Genomic DNA, 8,078 nt, shown 5'->3' with positions numbered 1-8,078 from the left:
GCTGATGGGGAGCCGCAGGCCAAAGTTGTCCAGCTACTTCTATCAGCACTGGGTCAGCCTTAGCATCCCTGCCATGCTCCATCACAGGTTGAGAAGCCCCAGAGAAAGCACAGCCTGTGGACAATACAATGATGGTGTGGGAGACAGCCGCTGGGACTGTCCATCAACTCTGCCCCCTGTTGCAGGAGACTGCTGTGGTACTGACTTGCACATTTTACTCCTGGCTCTAAGAGGATCTGCTCTTCCACACCACTTCAAGGAGAAGCCCCTCCATGGATCCCGTGGGCCTCTCTTCCTGAAGCGTAATTTAGAAGGGGAGCCTAGTAAGTGAACTGCAGCCTTGGTCACTCTAACTCTTTCCAAGGACACAACTGTGATCACCCTCTTCCTCCTCTACCCTGCCTTCTTAGTCATTAGCCTTAGTGAGCACCTTGACAAGTCGTGATGATTTCCCTAATGATATAACCCAAAACTTTATTACTTCATTTCTTTTTTTTTTTTTTTTTAGTATTCTAATTAGTTACACATGACAGTAGCCAAAACTTTATTTCTGAGGAGCCTGAGCCCTTGACTATTGAGACAGGAGCAAAAGACAGGTAGCTGATTATCCAAGAAAAGGAAATGGGTTGCCAAGGGACAGCACTTCTCTGCTCAACCAATTGCTGACACCTGGCGAGGGAAGGGGAGGGATCCCACTTTCCAAACCCACAATTACTCCCTGGGCTGCACTTTTCCTGCCTTTGGGCACGTAGGCAGGAAAGAAAAAGAGGGTGGAGGTCTATAAAAAAACAAGGCACACCCCCTCCTGGAGAAGTCTGTTCTCTCTCTCTGTCCCTTAAATAAACTTGCTTTCGGTGCTTGCCTCAGCGTTTCTGGGGTGTTTAATCTTCAGCATGGCGGGGATGGGGACATGAGGACCCAATCCTAATTTCCAAAACCGGTGTCAATAACATACTGTCCTCAGGCCAGAGTGGATGCACCGTTTGTTCACAGTTATGATGGGAGAAGCAAGAGCCAGGAGGTAACCAAGTCAATTACCCAAGTTCCACCAGTATCCCCCTACCCGCAATAGCCCCGTCTCCTGCTGGTCAGGATCAATACTCCTGCCACAATGACGACTGTCTCCTCCCTTGTTTGTCCCTTCTCCTCTGAGGTCCCCTAGTCACAGCTGCAGTTTGCAGTTTAATGGGGCCCTTGCTGTATCCCCTGGCAAAAGCGTTCCCCCTCTGGGGACTGAGCCTTCAATTCTTGCTAATCCCAGAATTTTGGAAACAAGACACAGAGACTTCTAGTGGGTCGCCAAAGTGATGTTCAGTGGGGCCAACCACGAATCTCCACAAAGGAAGGAACTACTTCATAAACATACTGCTTCCTAAAGGATGGAACCCCAAGTCGGAGGGTTGAATCATGGTTCCCGTCAGACCAGGCTGTGTCTCCAGAGTCTCTGGAAATCCAGATCAATCCATTCCTCAGCTGCTTTCTCAAGGCACCCCTCTCTGCCACCCTGCCCAGTCTCACTAGTGGGAGCATTCCACAGTCCTCAGCCAGCAAGACTCCTCCAGCTGTGTGCATGTCCAAAGCTTTGAGGGATGGAGATGAACCAGTTCACCTCAGAAACCAGATGGGCTCTGTCTACTGTGGTGTCTGTCCAACACTGGGCTACCTGGCCACCAGGCTGCCCCCATGGGCTTAATGGGCCTGGGGCAGTCCCACCGGGAGACAGGTTAGGGAAGGTCTTTGTCATTCCCCATATGGCTCCATCTGCTTGTGCATGATAGGGCTTGGACTGCTGTCCCCTCTAGGGGCATGGCAGATTCTCATGACCATAGTATAGTGGCACCCCCTCCTCCACAGAAAAAATCTTAATCAAGCTTCTCCAGAAATCTTTACCATAACTGATCTTAGGACTATCAGCACAAGAGTCTCTACAAAAGAGTTCAATGTAGTTAAACTTCTTATTTCCTGTTGTTCCATCTTATTTGGACAGGAAAAGATCAGCACTCCAAGTGCTGAACGCCCCTTTACTGTTTTTCACAAACATTATGGACTATCTAGTGTAAATAACAACATATATATCAGTTTGTAAAAGTGTGCTTGCCAATGCAGAGTGCAATATGGAAAAGAGATCTATTTAACTAGGCCTCTGGCCTTGGGCTGGAGCTTGCAGAGCCATATCCCCAGCCCCTGAGCCTTCAATTCTTGCTAATCCCAGAATTGTGGAAATAAGACACAGAGACTTCAAGTGGGTCACCAAAGTGATGTGAAGTAATACACTAAAGCAACCAAAAAAGGGTGGGGGGATGGAACCCCAGACTTTGAAGGGTTGCTCTGAGCTGGAGCCTCAGCTGCCCCTGTGGGGCTATTCCAAAGCTCTGTGAGGCCGGCTGCTTCTGGGTGGGGTGGTGTGGGATACCATCATGACTGGGTCATCCTGCCCCTACTTGTAGGGTGAGTTAGCGGGGAGTGTTCCCTGTCTGTGGATCAGGCATTATGTAAGCCCCCAGGTATTGGTGCAGGCTGAGGCTATGCAGACAAGAAAAGTAAATCCACCCCTCTGGGAGAAAACCTTTGGCCCTTTCAGAATGGAAGAGGCCCAGAGGAGGTCATTTGCCTCCACATTGCTTGTTGGCATCCGCAGGAAATAAGTTGCTGAGGCTGACCTTGAACTTGAGATAGCCCTGCCTCAGCCTCCCAAGTTGATGAGATTACAGGCCTGGGCCACCATTCCTGGCTGTGTCTTCTAGTCCTTTGCCTTCCATCCTCTGACTGGGTGGCCAAGCCATTGGCTACTAACAAAAATATGTATGTATATACTCTCACCCCAGGACAATTCTTCCAAACAAAGTGGATATAATGGGCAATACTCTACCTATCAGAAAGAAATATCCCTCTGTCTTTTAAGACCACATTTGAAAGTGGCCATCATGCAGCTGCTGGATGTTTGGGCTTGGGGTGAGACATTGCTACAACTCTGGCAGAAGACATGGAGTCTGGGCTGCCTACCCACGCAGCTGAGCCTAGCCCCACAGTTATGTCAGCCTTAACACCAAAGGCGCCATTTCTACTGGGGAACAGACTGCTTGGGAAAAGAGTGGCGCAGGACTGATCACACACACACCTGGGATAAGAAGGGGGCTTACTGTCAGGAGCCTGACCAGGCTGCTCTGCAGAGAGAGGGGCAGCAGCAGCAACTCCCCCCTTGAAGGTACCTTCTATAGGCTAGAATCCTATAAAATCCTTCCATAAGCATCCTCTGATCTTGTGGAAGGCAAGTTTGTTCCTTGGGAACAGAGACAGGCAGTTTTCCTGTCTCTCAAGGAGAGAACAGAGAAACCAGCACATCCCCATCTCAGGGGCCAGTAAGCTGTCTCCTATCTCTCAATGAGAGAACAGGGAGAGGCCAGCCTGTCTCCAGACCAGTTAAGTTTTATCTTGAGCTAGTTTCCATTTCTTGAGAATAAGAACAGCATTCATAAAGTGGGGGTGGGGAAAGGAAGGTGTCTGTAGTTAGGCCAACACAGCTGTTGGGTCCCTCTTATGACTTAAGGGCCTATTAGAGCCCAGTTCACAGTGAGCAGTTTCAAATGTGTGCTCATTCGATGTCTAATGGTCAGTGGATGCCCAGGGCCTGATAACGGGTCAGAAGCTATTTCCCAAAAAAGCACATAATTTTCTGCGATGGATAGAATGACCTTAGTCCAGAGCCCCAGGCACCTGCATTGCTCTTGTCCCTCTGGGGCTAACCCTAACCTCCCTACCACATCTTTTCCCACTATTGACCCCTCCAAAATCACAGGCTCTGCCAGATCCTAGCGGAACTGCTTGCACAACAGTGTGGACCTGCTGCCGAGCCCTTCACACTCCTGATCCCACTCAACTCTGGCAACCTTCAGTGTTACCCGGTGCCTAGCCAGAGCAAGGCTCCCGGCCGTGAAATGTCACCTCCAGAAGCCAGGGAGGCCCGCCATGCTTCCTTCTTCATGGCAGGGGATGCAGGAGCCAGTAATCTGCCTTTTATTCTGGATGTGAAATCCCAGGCCCACCTGCTCAACCCCAGGGTTGCAAATGCCCCAGCGCACTGTTTAGGAATCCCAAAGAAAGAACAATGAGAACTCAATGGGGTGGGTCTGGACGTTTTATTACTCACGTAGTCCTCAAAGGCCAGGGGCGGCAACATGGAGGTCCACACACCAAGGGAATACCCACAGGATAAGGTGTGTGCCTGCTGGGCAAATGGACTTCTTTGGACGTTTTTATGAGGATATTCTTTTACTTTACAACCAACCTCACCTAAAGACTCGAGGCAGAGGAAGTGGCCAGTTTCCCTTCTCCTTATCTTTATTATCACATTCTTTGAGGTCCTTCTTATCTCCTCACCAGGAACAACAAGCCCCAACACTACCCCTGACCATTGGACTCTTAAAAATCTCATTGAAGCAATAAGTCCCTGGATCTTCAAAGTGCGTGTGTCTCACCAAGAACTCCAAGGCAGGAGTCACCTCTTGCCTATCCTGTCTTGTCAGCAAGTTGTCAGGCTGAGAAGAATCAGTCACAGAGAGGGAGGACCAAGTTTGAGATCAATCACTAGGACCCCTCAGTTGAACTGGATTCTCAGCTACCTAAGGAAGGGCCTGTGGATTCTTCCCCTGCAGCCACCTCTCCCAGCCTCACATGCAGCAGATCCCCACTCACAAATCCCACAAGGATTTTTAAGAAGTTCTCCATCATCTTTGACAGGCCTGACTTAATCAGCAGCATCATCTTCCTGGGTGTTACTGTGAAACCGATCAATCAGCTGTCACAGGCTTCTCAGCATGGGTATTACTCACCAAAGTTTTCAGACATGTGTGTTCTATCACAAGGGGTAGATCTCTTAGAAAAGAATAAGGTTGATGGATGATAAGATCGGATGAAAAGGATCTGAGGGGAAGGAGGGTGTAATCCGTTTGAAGGCAAAGCTAAAATGGAGCTGGATTAAATTCATCTTGATCCAAGTGAAACTAGGAGGAGTGGCTCGGCCACCCGCTCTGCCCTGCAGACAGCATCATTTGCATTGTATTCTACAAGTTGTTCTACAGGAGCAGCCTCTGAAGGATGCTCCTGGAACAATGTGCTGCTCTGACAGGGGACAATACCTTGTACTGGAGCCCTGTGAGGTTCCCGAGACAGTGCAGGAGAAATGTTGCAGTTCTTGCTTTGCACAGGAAAGGAAAAGAGCTGAGCTTCCACGTGGGTACAGGAGCACACTGGCCCTGGAGGCTGACTACCAGGAGACCCTGCGGCGACCAACAAAGGGGTGGCACACTTGTTGCAAGACTCTCCATGCAAGCATTGCACGTCTCTACACAACTCCCAGGCTTAGCCGCAACTCTTCCCAACAGTGTGGACTGTCAGAGCTGGAGCCTGGCATCCACAGCAGGGCCACAGTCCCAGACCATCAAAATCACGGACCTACACAGGTGCACAGGCACCCGCATATGCACAGGTGCATGTACACACACACGCACACACACACAACAGCATGACAACTCACAGTGTTGTCGATGACACTCTGGTGCAATTTCCACTCTACAAAACCAGCCCTTAGAACCCACCTCCTGCCGGGCCTGATGCATGCCTGTAATCCCAGCAGCTAGGGAGGCTGAGGCAGGAGGATTGCAAGTTCAAAGCCAGCCTCAACAACTTGGTGAGGCTCTAAAGCAACTTAGAGAGACCTTGACTCTAAATAAAATATTTAAAAGGCTGGGTATGTGGCTCAGTGGTTAAGCATCCCCCAGTTCAATCCCTGGTACCAAAAAAGAAAAAGAAAAGAAACACCTCCTCATGATGAGTGTGTGTGAGCAGGAATAAATATCCTGGGAACACTAATTTAACCAAAAAGGCATAAGTGTTTTTGTAACCCCAATAGATTCCAACAGAAAGCAGAAATGCATGCCTGATTTCTTGATCCAGTTGAGGGGTTAGAAGATACAGAGATTGGCTCTGGGTTATTTGTTCCTTCCCCTCTCGATCAATCAAATTGAAGATATCCGCTTTTTTAAAAAATTTTTTTAGTTGTAAATGGACACAATACCTTGATCTTGTCTATTTAATTTGTTTATATGGTGCTGGGGATGGAACCCAGTGCCTCACACATGCCAGGCAAGTGTCTACCACTGAGCCCCAGCCCCAGCCCCAGCGCCCCCTGAAGATATCAGCTTTTTAAGAAAAGGTCTGGACCAGGATAGGAACTGTCCTTGTTTGCCTGGGATTCCTAGACACCAGACTTTTAAAACCCTGTCCAACCAGGATGAGTCGGATGGCCTCGTCTGCACTCAGGAAAGCAGCTTGTCACAGAGATGCCCGTACATGATTATGCCCCATAGTATTGGTTAGAGTTGGGGCTGGGGCTGGGTCCAGGGCCAACGTAAAGGCCCAGGGATGTCTTCATCACCAAGGACTCCTTACAAGGGGGGCACTTTGTTTTCACCTGGTCAGGAGATACCAGACTAAACATGTCTTCCTAAAGAGAATAAAATCCGCACATTAGTAACCAGTCCAGGAGACACCCAGAAGTCGAACATTTTCAGTAAAATGGGGGAATGAAGCCCTGCACTTCAGGGGTAGTGAGGATTTGCCTCAGGCTTGTGGAGTAAGCTCTTCTTTTAAAACAGAGAAAAATGTGCTGTGAGTGAGGCGCAGGGAGGGAATGACCCATCCCAGGTCAGGGCTGGTGAACCTAGGTAGCCTGACAACCAGCTACATTATTTTCCCCTGGTCTTCAGGACTAACACCTGGGCTTTTTACCTGCGGAATTAAAGGGGCTGCTGCAGACCTCGTGATGAGTCACTAAAGAGAAAGACGAGCTGACAAGCACCAGGCACTTCTCTGGAGCCTACAGCTGGTCCACTGCAGCGTCCCACCAACCTCCTGAACGTGCACCCAGCCCAGTCATTCCCAACCCCAGGGATCACAATATCCCTGAGACTCAATGGTGCCTTCTCACCTATGCCAACACCTAGGAGACGGGGCAGGGTAGACTATACCGAGTGGGATCAATAAGGAGTTTGCTGAGCCCCAAGAAATATAGGATTGTGGTCTGGGGAAGGAAATATGAGGTTGCCTGGTTCTCCTTTCTGGCCATTCAAAAACAAGAGCTATTAAGACCACTGCCAGGCTCAGCAGCGCACCTATAAGGCTGAGGCAGGAGGATCTGTGGTTCAAATCCAGCCTCGGCAACTTAGCAAGACCCTAAGCAACTCAGCAAGACCCTGTCTCTAAGTAAGATACAAAAAAGCGCTGGGGATGTGGCTGGGGATGTGGTTGAGTACCCCTAGGTTCAATCCCCAGTACTAAAAAACAAACAAACAAACAAAAACACTTATTGAACACTCTTGGCCACACAAGTGTAATATGTGATGTAGACATAGCTCTCAGTTCAATCTGTAGGAAAATCCTGCTAGGTGAATATTATCTTCCCCACTTTTCAGGTGAAGAAAATAAGACTCAAAGTGGTCCCATAATATGAATTGCCACCCAGCGGGTAGATGCAAAACCAAAATGCAGACGGAAGTCAGCCTGCCTCCTGAAACCAGCTCTTCACTGCTCTTCCGCATGATGGACTCCCAGGTGCGTCTCACCAGAGCCCGCTGGGCACAGCCCACTGTCTGGATAGCCTTGGACTTCCACGCACAGTCCCCTGACAGAGAGAAGCCCAGAGACTTCTTCCAGGCTGCTGTATGCAATTCAGAGCTCAGGACAACAGTGAGTGGGACCTCATCCGGCTCCAGAACCCTAGATCTCCTAATCCTTCAGTCCACAGGCCACTCTGGAAGGCATTTGCTTTTCTAGAGTTTACTAAAAAGTAACACCTAAAATTGAGACCTGACTTGTCTCTTACTTAATATTGACAGGAAAGGCCTTGGGTTCCAAGGAAACGTGAGAAATAGGTAAGATTTATCTCTTAAGATCTGCCTCCTGTTGAAGGGGACCAATAGATGAGTTTGGTGGAAACACAAGGCTAAGAGACTAATTCTATTAAATGAGCCCACTGTACTGGATCCACACCGGCTTTTTTTTTTTTTTTTTTCCAAAAAGAT

This window comes from Marmota marmota, unplaced genomic scaffold (assembly GCF_001458135.2).
Source record: "Marmota marmota marmota unplaced genomic scaffold, marMar, whole genome shotgun sequence".
NCBI classification, from domain to species: Eukaryota; Metazoa; Chordata; class Mammalia; order Rodentia; family Sciuridae; genus Marmota; species Marmota marmota.
Note: the sequence above shows the minus strand (reverse complement) of the source record.